At 38.7% G+C, this 13,189-nt stretch overlaps 1 protein-coding gene across 1 annotated transcript in view; it reads right to left on the bottom strand.

Annotated features, from left to right (window-relative positions):
• Window positions 1-13,189, bottom strand: part of IL1RAPL1 (interleukin 1 receptor accessory protein-like 1) — a 1,423,595-nt gene that overhangs the window by 86,229 nt on the left and 1,324,177 nt on the right. The gene's annotated exons all lie outside the window — the stretch shown is intronic.

The raw sequence follows: 13,189 nt of genomic DNA, 5'->3' as shown, positions 1-13,189 counted from the left end.
ATCAAACTTGACCAGTGATTACAATTCTGGAAGAGAAATTGTAATGAAACAGGTAAGTATTACTTATTTGTTTATTTTGTGAATATTTGCTAATAAACCTACAGTGTACCAGATATTTTTCTAAACACTGTGGGTACATTGATGATTAAAAATGGACAAAAATGTCTGTCTTCTTGGAGTTGACATTCTAATGCAAGTCAAAGTGATTCAGCACTAGACACATGTTTTTTCCATGATGATTTTGGTCTAAGCCTTAAACCAAAATTCTAAAGCATGGGAATGCTTTCAAAAATTATTAATATTAAAATAGTTTTGATTCCTGTTTAAATAATTTTGAAAATCAGAGGTACCAGGGACTCACATTAGGCATTTCTCACTGCAAGAACTCACCAATTAGCTAACATCTTACTCATTCTGTTGGTTAATGGATCATATTCCTGAGCTAAGAGTACGTGTGTGTTAACATGCAAACACCTACTTATTTAAATGTGCCTAATGTCTTCTTAGTGATTATATGGTGATTATGTTCTTTTTCTCGGTTAACATAATAATTTGTTAATGACCCTTTTCGGTAGAATATTTTTGAAAATGTAGTGATTAAGAACATTATTGCTGTAGTTATTTGTATATTGTATTTATATTTTGACCCTTCTACAGACTTGTTCATATCGATGCTAATTTGGCCATAATTTGTCATCTTTCCTAGAAATAAATAACATGGGATGCTGATACCTCAGTGATGCTACTTACCAAGCAGCTCCATGCAATTAGTGGTATAGTCAGGGCTCATTTGATATCCTCAATTTTAAAAGGCAGGTATAAGAGTCATTCTCCACTCACTTTGTCCAAACTAAGAATGAAAGGCAGATGCAGGCAATACCTCCAGGCACTATGGAGTCCCAATCAAGCTAATGGAGATTTAAAGGGGAGAATATATACATAGTTGTACCTGTGGCATTGATTTGCAAGCCTGTTTTTTTAAAAAAATTATTATTATACTTTAAGTTCTAGGGTACAGGTGCACAACCTGCAGGTTTGTTACATATGTATACATGTGCCATGTTGGTGTGCTGTACCCATTAACTCATCATTTACATTAGGTATATCTCCTAATGCTATCCCTCCCCCCTTCCCCCTCCCCACTCCGCATAATAGACCCCGGTGTGTGATGTTCCCCTTCCTGTGTCCAAGTGATCTCATTGTTCAATTCCCATCTATGAGTGAGAACATGCAATGTTTGGTTTTCTGTTCTTGCGATAGTTTGCTGAGAATGATGGTTTCCAGCTGCATCCATGTCCCTACAAAGGACATGAACTCATCCTTTTATATGGCTGCATAGTATTCCATGGTGTATATGTGCCACATTTTCTTAATCCAGTCTGTCACTGATGGACATTTGGGTTGATTCCAAGTCTTTGCTATTGTGAATAGTGCTGCAATAAACATACGTGTGCATGTGTCTTTATAGCAGCATGACTTATAATCCTTTGGGTATATCCCCAGTAATGGGATGGCTGGGTCAAATGGTATTTCTAGTTCTAGATCCTTGAGGAATCGCCACAGTGTTTTCCACAATGGTTGAACTAGTTTACAATCCCACCAGCAGTATAAAAGTGTTCCTGTTTCTCCACATCCTCTCCAGCACCTGTTGTTTCCTGACTGTTTAATGATCGCCATTCTAACTGGTGTGAGATGGTATCTCATTGTGGTTTTGATTTGCATTTCTCTGATTGCAGGCCTGTTTTGTTTCTGTGATATGACAACACCAACCAAATAAAACAAAACCCCTGCCTATGAAAAATGAAAGATTATAATATTATGGATAACAGAGGTGTGAGAAACCCTCCAGCATTGTTTGAGAACAAAGCTGGTGCTCTGGTTGTTGAAATGATTAAAAGTCGCCCTCTGTGGTGATTCGAAAAGGCATCTGAGGTGTGTGGAGCAGGTTGTTTTGTGCTTTGCAAAAGAGATGGGCGTGCAATTATTTACTGTGGTAATCTGTGGACTGGGATCTCTTTGAGTAATCAAACTATATTTATTTTTAACAAGAAGTATGAGGCTTTTTCTTCACGGCTTAAGTACATTGATATAAGCTTATTTTTTTCTGATTAGCTACCCATTAACTGTGCCAAATTTGTGGAGGCTTCCTCCTAGTCTGTAAAACACTAGAAAGCAGAGATGGGGCCTTGTTTATTTCTGGGTCACTCTACTACATCACACTGTTCTTAGGGGGTACTAATAGATATTTGGGCTGATCTATTTTGTAGTTGTTACTGGCAGATTCTGGTTCACAAATCAGGAGTCAAAACTTGAGTGCATTTCTCATGTGTTGTCATTCCATTTAGTTTCTCTGTGCTCCATTTATTTTATTAGTCTCTTATCCTATTTGCTCTGTTTTACTGCAATTTTCCAGGCCTCTTCACTCTTCGCTATTTTCTCCTTCCTGAAAGCAAAAGTAAGGATTATAGGAGACTATAACCCTATTACTCCTTCTCAGAGACTCTTCTCTTTACAGCTAACTCCTTAGGTGCAGTCTTCCTTTACATGACTGGATACTTGGAAACCTTTAAGAGGAGACCCATTCTGAGGTTGGCAAATACTACAGTGTAGCTGTTGTTTGATAAAGCATATTGGTGGTAATTTTCTGAACTGTATGGAAGACTACATTTTTTTGGCATACGAACTGTATCTCTGTATGACCTACAGACGAAGCCGGATGACACGTCAGACTCTATCAACAGATCTTCAAAGTTTAGAAGCTTCCCCCTTGGGTAGTAGTGATAGAAAACAAGAAAGGTAACTAATATGTGGGGCCCTACTATCTATCTACTATTTTGGTTGACACGTTCTATCAGTCATTTAATTCTCACAACATCACTAATATACACATACTATCATTCAGATTCTGACTATCAAGGTCATGTAACTTGCCCAAGTCACACAGTTGCACAGCCCAAGAGGGCAGAACCAAACGTGAACTGGGGTTGGTCAGTACCTGCTTTCCCTATTGTTCCTCTGTTCCCTGAGATATTAAAAGTGTCAGATTATACTCATATTCATACTATCTGATCACCATGCTTTTGTTTCAATGGTTTCTCCATAATTACATCCAGTCCTTTTTCCTGGGATAATACATTTAGTGGAAATTAAACTGAAATTTATAGATTCTGAGTCAGGGATGGACATATAGGAATTTTGTAGATAGCATGTTGTTGTGATTGCCTCTTGCAGAACTCTAGACTGATGAAAACTGAATTTCTAATGGCTCTGAGGGACAATGGTTCTCCAACCTTAGTGTGCATGAAATCACTGGAGCAAACGCCCTTTTCTGGGTACACAGAGACTCTGGTTTGTTAAATCTGTAGCGGGCTCAGGAAAGTACTTTGATAGCAAGCATTCCAAGGGAAGCTGATGAAGGAGGCCATCAGATCACTTGATGATAAGGACTGTCTAATGCTAGATAGCATGGATAAATATGCCTATATTTGCAATACTCAACCATGTCCAATGTACAGTGAGAGGCTGTGGTGTTTTAAAGTCTGCAAAACTCCCTCAACGTATGCTTTCATAGGGCAATTTGCTCATGTTTCTGAAACCACTAGTTTTTTGAATACTTTACCATTATGAAATAATGATTCTATTATAGATGGACTTCCAGAAATCTCTGAGGAGCCAATAAAAGGAAAACTAGAACTGACTCACATCACTGACAGGCAGTAGTGTCCAAGGCATTTATATCATATAAACAAGAATTTGATCAAGGATAAATTTTTAAAGAATTGGGAATTCTGAAACTGTGTGTATATATGTATGTATTAGAGAACTGTATGTGTGGGGGTGGTAACTGTTGTATCCACTGCTCCAATTTACAAACACAGAAAACCTTAAAATTGCATTCTTTGTAAGAGAAACAATGGAAAGGAATGCATTTTATCAAAACTGCCAGTTATATTTAAAATTGAACACTATAAGTCAAAGATATGTGCTAAGATGAAATTTTTTGGTGGAAATTTGTATCCAGAAGATACACATAGCACCTACCTCAGGATCTCTTTTACTGTTGATGTTGCAGGAGGCATCTTTGCAAAATAGTTTTGTCGAAATGTATCAATCACCTACTGTGAATGAAGTCATGGACTCTACTGTTTACTAAAAGCTAGAGATAAAATATGTGAGCATTGGTTTTTGATCCAAATCTGTAAATGTAGGACAAGGGATCATTCCTTGTATATAAGCGCCTTTATTTTACAATTTCTGTTGACACTGTGATTTCCCAAAGATCTGAACTCAAGAATCCCAGGAATGGTAATATAATTTGATGTGTACCTGATAATGAAATAAATCAAGCATGAACTTGCAGGAGAAAATCTGGAAGTTCCACATCATCACTTTGGGTAGCTGAAGAGAAGAGAGTGGGAGGGGCAATATCTTAGAGTACTCCATTATTCCCCGGTAAAGAAGATGACTATACACATGCTTAAAATATAGAATAATTTTCTTATTTTGAAGAATAGCTTTAAGCTGCCTTAGAGCTCTTTTTTCTATAAAACCCCAAATATTTATGAAAGACTTCAGTGCCCTTTTGAAAATGTTAGGGAGAACAAAGGTCTATAAACGGCCTGTGTGGGGGTGGGGTTCCACAGGGTTAAAGTTTGGAATGGGGAATAGTCATCTAGGCAGTAGAATAGAAAGGAATAACCAAGGTTTTCTTAACCAAGGGGGAATTCCAAAACTCCACCAAAATGAAGAAATCCAAAGGGAAATATGAGGGCCAAGAACCCGAGACACGAGAGATGCTAGAAAACACATTGAATTGCAAGCAAATTACTGGGAAGAGGAAAATAATGGTTTAGAACAATAGCATTTTAAAACTGGAATTTGTGTTCTGCTTTTATAAGATGTCTGGGTCATGGTACACAGGAAGACTACCCTAAAATCAAGAGTAGATTGAACAGGCACTAACAGATAAACTCGTAATATTTATCTCTACTACCTATATCTATATTGATTTGTGAAAAGAAGACCTGTGGTCATACGAGAGGCAAAGAATGGATCCATTGTTGGCATTGCCGTTCTCATTAATGCTAACTTGACAAAATACCCTGGCACATGCACACACACAGACTCTAGAAACATCACCACTTGTCTTAGTCCATTTAAGCTGTTATAACAAAAAATACCACAAACTCGGTGACTTCTAAACAACCAAAATTTCTGTCTCTTAGTTCTGGAGGCTAGGAAGTCCAAGATTAATGTGACATCAGATTCACTGTCTGGCGTGAGCTCTCTGCTTCATGGATAGCACTTTTTGCTGTGTCATCACAGGGCAGAAGGGGTCTAACAAACTCCCTTGGGCCTCTTTTACACAAGCATCAATCCCATTCATGAGGGCAGAGCCTAATCACCTCCTAGAGGTCTCACTTTTTAATATTATTGCATTAGGGATTAGCTTTCAACATATGAATTGGGGGGGGCACAAACATCCACAGCACCATTGGATCCCACCAACAGTGGATTTTTGGGCACACCACCTGAACACCAAGTTGAACCACACCAGTGAAAAGGCAGCAAATTCCTACTGGCAACCACATATGCTGAAGAAGAATCACCTGATTTTTTTTTATTTGCTACATAAAAGAGAGACAGCCTATTTAAAGGGTACTCTCTGGTGGGTTATGTCAGTCAATGACATGGAGTGGGAGACCCGCTAGGTTTTATTCAAATGGTTGAGCTCATTTTGCCTTCTTGGTTGCACAGCCTGTCACTGCTCATATCTCCTCCAGCGACATCACATCAACAAAGGGAACCACTTGTGATTGTGTGGGTTGTGACCAAAGGGCTTTGTTGTTATCTGTTTTAATTAGTAAGAGAAAGAAAGGAAGCAGAAGCAAGTAGAGACGCTGCTCATGTTCCATATTATTACTTTTCCATTCTTTTCCTCACCTTTTATTTTAAACTTTTTCTTGTATCAGTCAATATGTGATAGAATTAGAATTCTGATTTTGATATCAACATCCAGCAGAGATGAGCATTTTGTAATGAAGAGCCTGAATCTACTCTGATCTAATTTGAGTGTATGAAAGAATTATGTTCTGTGTAGGAAAATGGGAGAAAGCAGCTCATTGAGGCAAAAAGAAGAGATTGTTAGCTGAATCTGACAATTAGTCACAAAGACTAATGATAGTGAAAGACATTTTACAGGTAAGACATTCTAAGTGCTGGCTAACAACAGATAACCCAGCACTTGTTGGAAACTCCCTTGGGCCTCTTTTATACATGCATCAATCCCATTCATGAGGGTAGAGTCTCATCACCTCCTAAATGTCTTACCTCTTAATATTATTGCATTAGGAATTAGCTTTCAACCTATGAATTTGGGGGGGACACAAACATCCATACAGCAGACTTACTGACTAATTGTCTGATTCAGCTAAAAATCTCTCCTTTTGGCCTCAATGAGCTGCTTTCTCTGGATTGACTCCCATGTGCCTACACAGGCAGGATATTTATAGGCTTAGTGCTGAAAAGCTACCTGACATGATATTCCTTCCGAGGAATACTCTGCTCTGATGAAGTTTAGGATACACCAAATTGATGTCATGGATAATCAGGTCAAGTGGATAACCTGTTAATCTGCAAGAGGACTAGAAGACACCACCAGTACTAATTATCTGATAGACCCAACGGATAGAAGGTTTGGTGCATGGTATGTATTCTTCTTCTTGCAGATGGTTCTTCAAATGGGAAGAAATTTGCTAGGAGGGAAAAATGTACAATTTTATAACCTAGAAAAAGGTCTCGATTTGGCTGGGCACAGTGGCTCACACCTGTAATCCCAGCACTTCGGGAGGCCAAGGCAGGTGGATCACAAGGTCAGGAGTTCAAGTCAGCCTGGCCAACATGGTGAAACCACGTCTCTACTAAAAATACAAAAATTAGCCCAGCGTGGTGGCATGTGCCTCTAATCCCAGCTACTTGGGAGGCTGAGGCAGAAGAATTGCTTGAACCCGGGAGGCGGAGGTTGCAGTGAGCAGAGATAGCGCCACTACACTCCAGCCTGGGTGACAGAGCAAGATTCCATCTCAAAAAAATATAATAAAATAAAATAAAGAAAGAAAGAAAGAAAAAGAAAAAGGTCTAGATTTCAAACTACCACACAATCATAAGGCTATGGAAGGAACAACAGAAAATGACAGAAATCCATTCACTCCAATTAAATAGGAAAGCTTCCCTTTTAATGTCTAGATGGGCTAAATAGGGAAGTGTGGGAATATCTAGCAAGGTGTGGGAAACTTTGTCGCTTTCGGGTCAGACACTACAAAGGTAAAACCTATAGAATTAAAGATGAAGAGTATCACAGTCTACACTACCTCCGAGGACTTCCCTGTCAATTGGGTTGCTGTGTTGCATATCAAAATGGCTCTTGTTAGTGGATATGAGACTCTCATCTGTTCTCAATGGTTTAGAAAATACCTTTGTGGAAGGCAGAATAATGGTCCCCCAAGGATGTCTACATCTGAACCTCAGAAATTATACATATGTTACCTTCCATAAGAAAAGAGACTTTGCAGATATGATTAACGTTATGGAATTTGAGATGGGAGATTTTCCTGGTGGGTCCAATCTAATCACATTGGTCCTTTAAAACAGAAAATCTGTCCTGCTGTGATCAGAAAGAGATTCAGCATGGGAAAAAGGGCCAGAGAGATTAGACATCGCCGGTTTTGAAGACGGAAAAGGGGGCCACACGCTGAGGAATGTCGGCAGCCTCTAAAATTTAGAAAAGGCAAGGAAATGGACTCTTCCCTAGAGCTTCAGAAAGGAATTGAGCTCTGTTGAGTTCAGCCCCACCTTGAGTTTGTCCCAGTAAGACCCATGTCAGACTTCTAACCTACTGAACTGTAAGATGAGAAATTTGTGTTGTTTTAGGCCACTAAACTTGTGGTAATTTATTACAGCAGCAATAGAAATCTAACACCATCTGCAAAGAGACAAGTTTCCAGTTCATATTTTTAACATTGTGGTTGCAACCACTTTCTCACATCACTTTCTTCTTGCTTTTGGAATACCAAGATATGGATGTATCTTAGTGACTTTAAAAATAAACAAAACAATATAACTGTCTTGAGTCTAACATATGAGTCCTCAGCATTGAGCAATGGTTAGAATTGAAAGTGAGGTAGTGTGTCCTCACCAGGCAAGCGAGACAGAGTACTCAAAAAACTATGCTCTGATTCCTGGAGAGCCAGGTAAGCCGTGACTTGTAATTAGGAGGGTAATCCATAAGAGAGCATCAAAATCAGAACACAAGGAAAAGCAGAAGCTCTGGCTACAGGGAATTATGACTAATACATGCTAGGGTACCTGCCTATTGGGGCTGTGATTTGGGAAGCCTTGGGAGAGAGAATGGATTTGTCAGTTTAGCACCTGGATCTCATGTCTCATAATTAACGTGAAGCCTTCCTCAGAACGGGAAGCGCCACTGCCGTGATTGAGCCTAGGTATCCTCAGCCTCCATCAGGACCCTCTAGGTGAAACTATCTTTGCCCCTGGCTGTGGGGAGCTAGGGAGATTCCAAAGCAGAAGAACTAATGCAGAAACTAAAGATAATCATTTAACTTTTTTCTTTTGTTCTTTCCCATACCTTCCCTTTTATTCATTCATTTCTCTGTCTTTGGCAATAGCCAAATTCACTGACTCTGAATGATGTTTTATAACATCTATCTTTTGCTCTCATTGTCAAATCAACCACTAAGTCACACCCATTCAATATGCCTAATAGCTTCCGCTAGTCATTTTCCAGAATTGATCCTTTCTGGCTGCCTTCTGAGGCAGTTTTCCTGAGTGGCTGTCATCTTGTCAGTCACTTCTTATATATGCTACCACTGTCTTTCAATCTCACAATAGTTGTCTCTCACATTTCCACTATCAAGCCAAAGAAGCCATACTAATGTATTGTGACCCCATTCATGATGCTCCCACTCTTCTGCTTGCCCTCTCTGCTGTACTCAGAGAATCCCATCCATCATCCTGCATCTTAATTTCCCATTTTTCCTATGCAGTCTCTTCTAGACTGTGCCAAAGAGGGCCACTTGCTTATTTTTTCAAGTTCAACTAAATTACCAATTTTCAAGTAGTTCATGGTAATTGGCAGACAATGTATAGCGCTCACCCTGAATATCCATGGAATGGCAATTATTATTTACACCTCCTTGTAGTCAAGGACATTTTATAATAAAGAGATAACTGTGGCAAGAAGTTCCTGTCACTACCTTAATTCTTGCTTGAAATAGTCGGAGTCTAGGTGAGAGTTATATGTTGAGACTCTTACCTGTTGTTGAAGCCCCTAGTTCACAAGGTTTGGCCCAGTGCTACTTGTCTCACCCTATCTTATGGAGAGATGCTTCTGGTGACCACTATTTTCCTGCTCGTGAGGAGCATTAGGTATCACCAGGCTTTCTTCCCAGAAGTGTAGAGACAGTGCCTACCTTTCGTTAAGCCTTCCTTTAATAAGAAGCGGGAATGTAGGCACTGTAATATCTTAACCTGCAATAAGCAAGCCTTTGACAATCCACAACACTAAAATACCAAGGATATTATTGGTTGCAAATTAATCTCACAGTTATCACATAATGGGTACTGATGTATTCTGAGTGTGTTTTAAAATGTTGAAATGTGTCTTATTACTTTTGTCACACTACAATTATCACTTTAAAATTCTAGGAGATATAAACTCTTGTGTGTTAGTGCATAGATTAAGAAATTATTATTTCAAAACAAGGCTTTCAGTAGCTTCCCTTTCCTGTCTATCTTCTCCCTAAGGCAGTACTCATATCATGCTTTCTAAATATGAAAGTAAAAAGAGGAAATAGAGAGGATATAGTCCAAAACCTGAAAATCCAACAGGTTGAGTGGAAATCTAACCCAAATTGTACACTCTCAGATGTGAGGTGTTGAAATGATGCAAAAAACTTATGCAACCACCTTTCCATATTGCCTATCCCATGAGTTTGCCCAGTGAGAACCTAAAATTTCCAGTTAAGCATTCCTTTAGTTTAATATTTGCGAAAAGTCAGAGTAAGATATAAAAATCTTTCCAGGACATTTAAGTCATTAAGCATTTGCTACTGTATCTATGTGCAGTATTTTGTCCAGTTGGTTCTCTGGTATTGAATTCGACTTCAAACAAATGACAGAAAGTAGAAGGTCAACATTCTGCTGTCTGTTTGTTAGCTGATCTGTATATTCATTAATTCGTTGAGTTAGTGGTTCAGACAACTAACACCAAATGAGTGCTAACCATGTGCCAGGCATTGTGTTAAGCATTAGAGCAGGGGGCCTAGCCAGAGAGAATGGTGGTTGGAATTTATTATGTTAAGTCCATCCACCCATAGGAATGTCCACTGGGTGCCCCACAGTGTAAACGGTACAATAAGAAGAAAGAGATGCCAAAATATCTGGGGGCATAAAATTATCATCAGCAAATGTGACCAATTTTTAAACAATTTCACAATGTCTCCTGGAAATGATTACTGGGTAGAGTAGTTAAAAGATGCTTAACGTCGAGAATTGGAGATTATGTTGCCTTTTCATGATCCAGCTCACTCAAGGTCAAATTACATAAAATGAAAATTAAACTTCCATGTAACATTATAGTTCAGCTAGGAAGACAGTGACTAGCTCATTCAAGCCAAAAGGAATAGGATTATGCATTGAGGAATATCACTAGAAAAGAAAAACAGTAGGTCACTGGGAATTTTGCTTTGTAATAAAAGTGCTGCTTAATTGTCTCTCTATTCATGGCCAACTACAAGCTACCCTGAATAATAATTCAAAAGAAGTTTCTATTATTTGTGCCACCAGAGGTCATTCCACTAAATAAAGTTCAGTAATCAAATAAGCTGTCTTAGGTATTCAGTTTCTCAAACAGCAACTAAATTATAAAATCTCCACATTTTGAATTGGTCTTAATGATGATTTAGAATTGTATGAATGATTCCATGATTCTGTTTGGAAGTTTGATCATGACCTACAGCACCGTGCACTATCGACAGATGAGGGATAAACATGGAATTGAGGGGAGGCTGCATGGTTTCAAAAGTCAAAGTAAATTGTTTACTTTCTCAGTGCTTCGAATTCTAGGAAGTGCTATCTTCAGGAAGTTTTGGGTGTACAAATATGTTCTGCAAGAGTTTATTTGTATGTTTAGTTGGTATTTTTCCTAGTCTGTGTTGCTATAGGGGCTGGGAAATTTATAAACAAGATAAATTTATTTCTCAAAGTTCTGAAGGCTGGGAAGTGCAAGATCAAGGTATCAGCAAGTACAGTATCTGGTAAGGGACTGGTCTCTGCCAAGATGGTGCCTTGAATGCTGTGTCCTCAAGTGGTGGAATGGCAAAAAGGGCCTAGGCCACTCTCTTCAATCTCTTTTTTAAAGTTGATAATCCCATTCACGAAGGTTCTCCCCTTATGACTTAATCACCTCCAAAAGGCCCCATTCCTTAGTACCATCACATTAGGGATTAGGTTTCATCATAGGAATTCTAGGGGACACTTTCGGACCATAGAAGTATTTAAAACACCTTTCTCATTAAAAACCAAAGAATACACAGAAGTCTGGGTTCCAAATCAGGAGCAAAAGCTTACTTATCTATTTCATAATGTTAACTGAAACATATAAAAGTTTGAGTCTTGTCATTTTATTTTTTTACCAATAAATTTTTTATTATGAATGTGGTCAATAGGTCATGGGCATTGCTTTCACTCTGCTCCAGGCTGCAATCCTAGGTCTGATACAAAGTGTCCGGGTGATCCTGAACAAGTTATTTTACAACACCATAAGAATATCTACCTCAGAGGATTTCTGGGAGAGGTAACAGCAATAGAAAATATAAAGCACTTAGCACATTGTACGGTGCATAAAGAGGAATCCGTAATTCATGGTGATGGGTGACATCATTTGAATAGTTATTATCATACGCATTTTCTCTATCAATAATCCTAGGAGCACAAACTATTGCAATGATCATATGAATGATCTCACTAAAGCAGTGGTGAGAGCTCCAGTTCTGTTGCAGCAATGTTAACAAGTCTGGTCCCTTTGTTAAGTGGCATTTCATTTATGAGGCTTTTTCTTAGTTAGGAATTCTTTCTTCAGGTTTGTCTACCAAATATGCCCATGAGATAGGTGTTTCTGAAAATACATCAACATCAGTGATAATTTGGCAATGGTAAGAATAACGAAATAGATTTTTTTTTTTTTGCTTCACACCTAACGCCATGTCAAATATTTTACAATATATTTATGTATGCTTTATCTCATTTTGTCCCGTGCACAGAAGATCACTTCATCTTTCCAAACGTCCATTTATCAGAAAGGCTGTGCCTGATTCTTAATTAAAGAGCATCTTTATACTTCTCCCTGTTCCCTCACTCTGATTTATTTCTTATCATGGTGCTCATTACCCCAAGATATTCTACTGCGTACTTTCTGGTTGTCTTTCCTGTCTTGTGCAACCAGATGTGGCTCCATGAGAGCAGCTAATGCATTAATTTACTCCTGGCCCCCAGTCCTGTCACATCTAGACATTCATTAAATGTTTGTTGAATGAATGAATGATGTATGAGGTAAGATTTAATCAGTCACATTTTGGGAGAATCAAGCTGAAACTCCAAAAAGTTATTAAATGTTCCAAGGTATCCTTCCCATGATAGAGCTGGTAAATGATATGGCCAAAAACTGAACCCAAATCTAATGCCAAAGAAGAGTGCTCTATATTAATTCTGGCTGAAAATGGCATTCCTATAGATCAGGGTCATTGTGCCATCAAAGTATCTTTTAAAAAATATATTCTAAGCCCATATAATAAGTTGAAATTAAAATAGCACATGTGGCTGGGCACAGTGGCTCACACCTGTCATCCCAGCATTTTGGGAGGCCGAGGTAGGTGAATTACTTGAGGTTAGGAGTTTGAGACCAGTCTGACCAACATTGCGAAACCTCTTGTCTACTAAAAATACAAAAAAAAAAAAAAAAAAAAGCCAGGCATGGTGGCAGGCACCTGTAATCCCAGCTACTCAAGAGGCTGAGACAGGAGAACTGCTTGAATGGGGGAGGTGCAGGTTGCAGTGAGTCAAGATCACGCCATTGCACTCTAGTCTGGGCGACAGAGGAAAACTCTGTCTCAAA

Source organism: Colobus angolensis, unplaced genomic scaffold (assembly GCF_000951035.1).
Source record: "Colobus angolensis palliatus isolate OR3802 unplaced genomic scaffold, Cang.pa_1.0 Scaffold140, whole genome shotgun sequence".
Taxonomy (NCBI): Eukaryota; Metazoa; Chordata; class Mammalia; order Primates; family Cercopithecidae; genus Colobus; species Colobus angolensis.
Note: the sequence above shows the minus strand (reverse complement) of the source record. Positions and strands in the feature narration are given on the sequence as shown.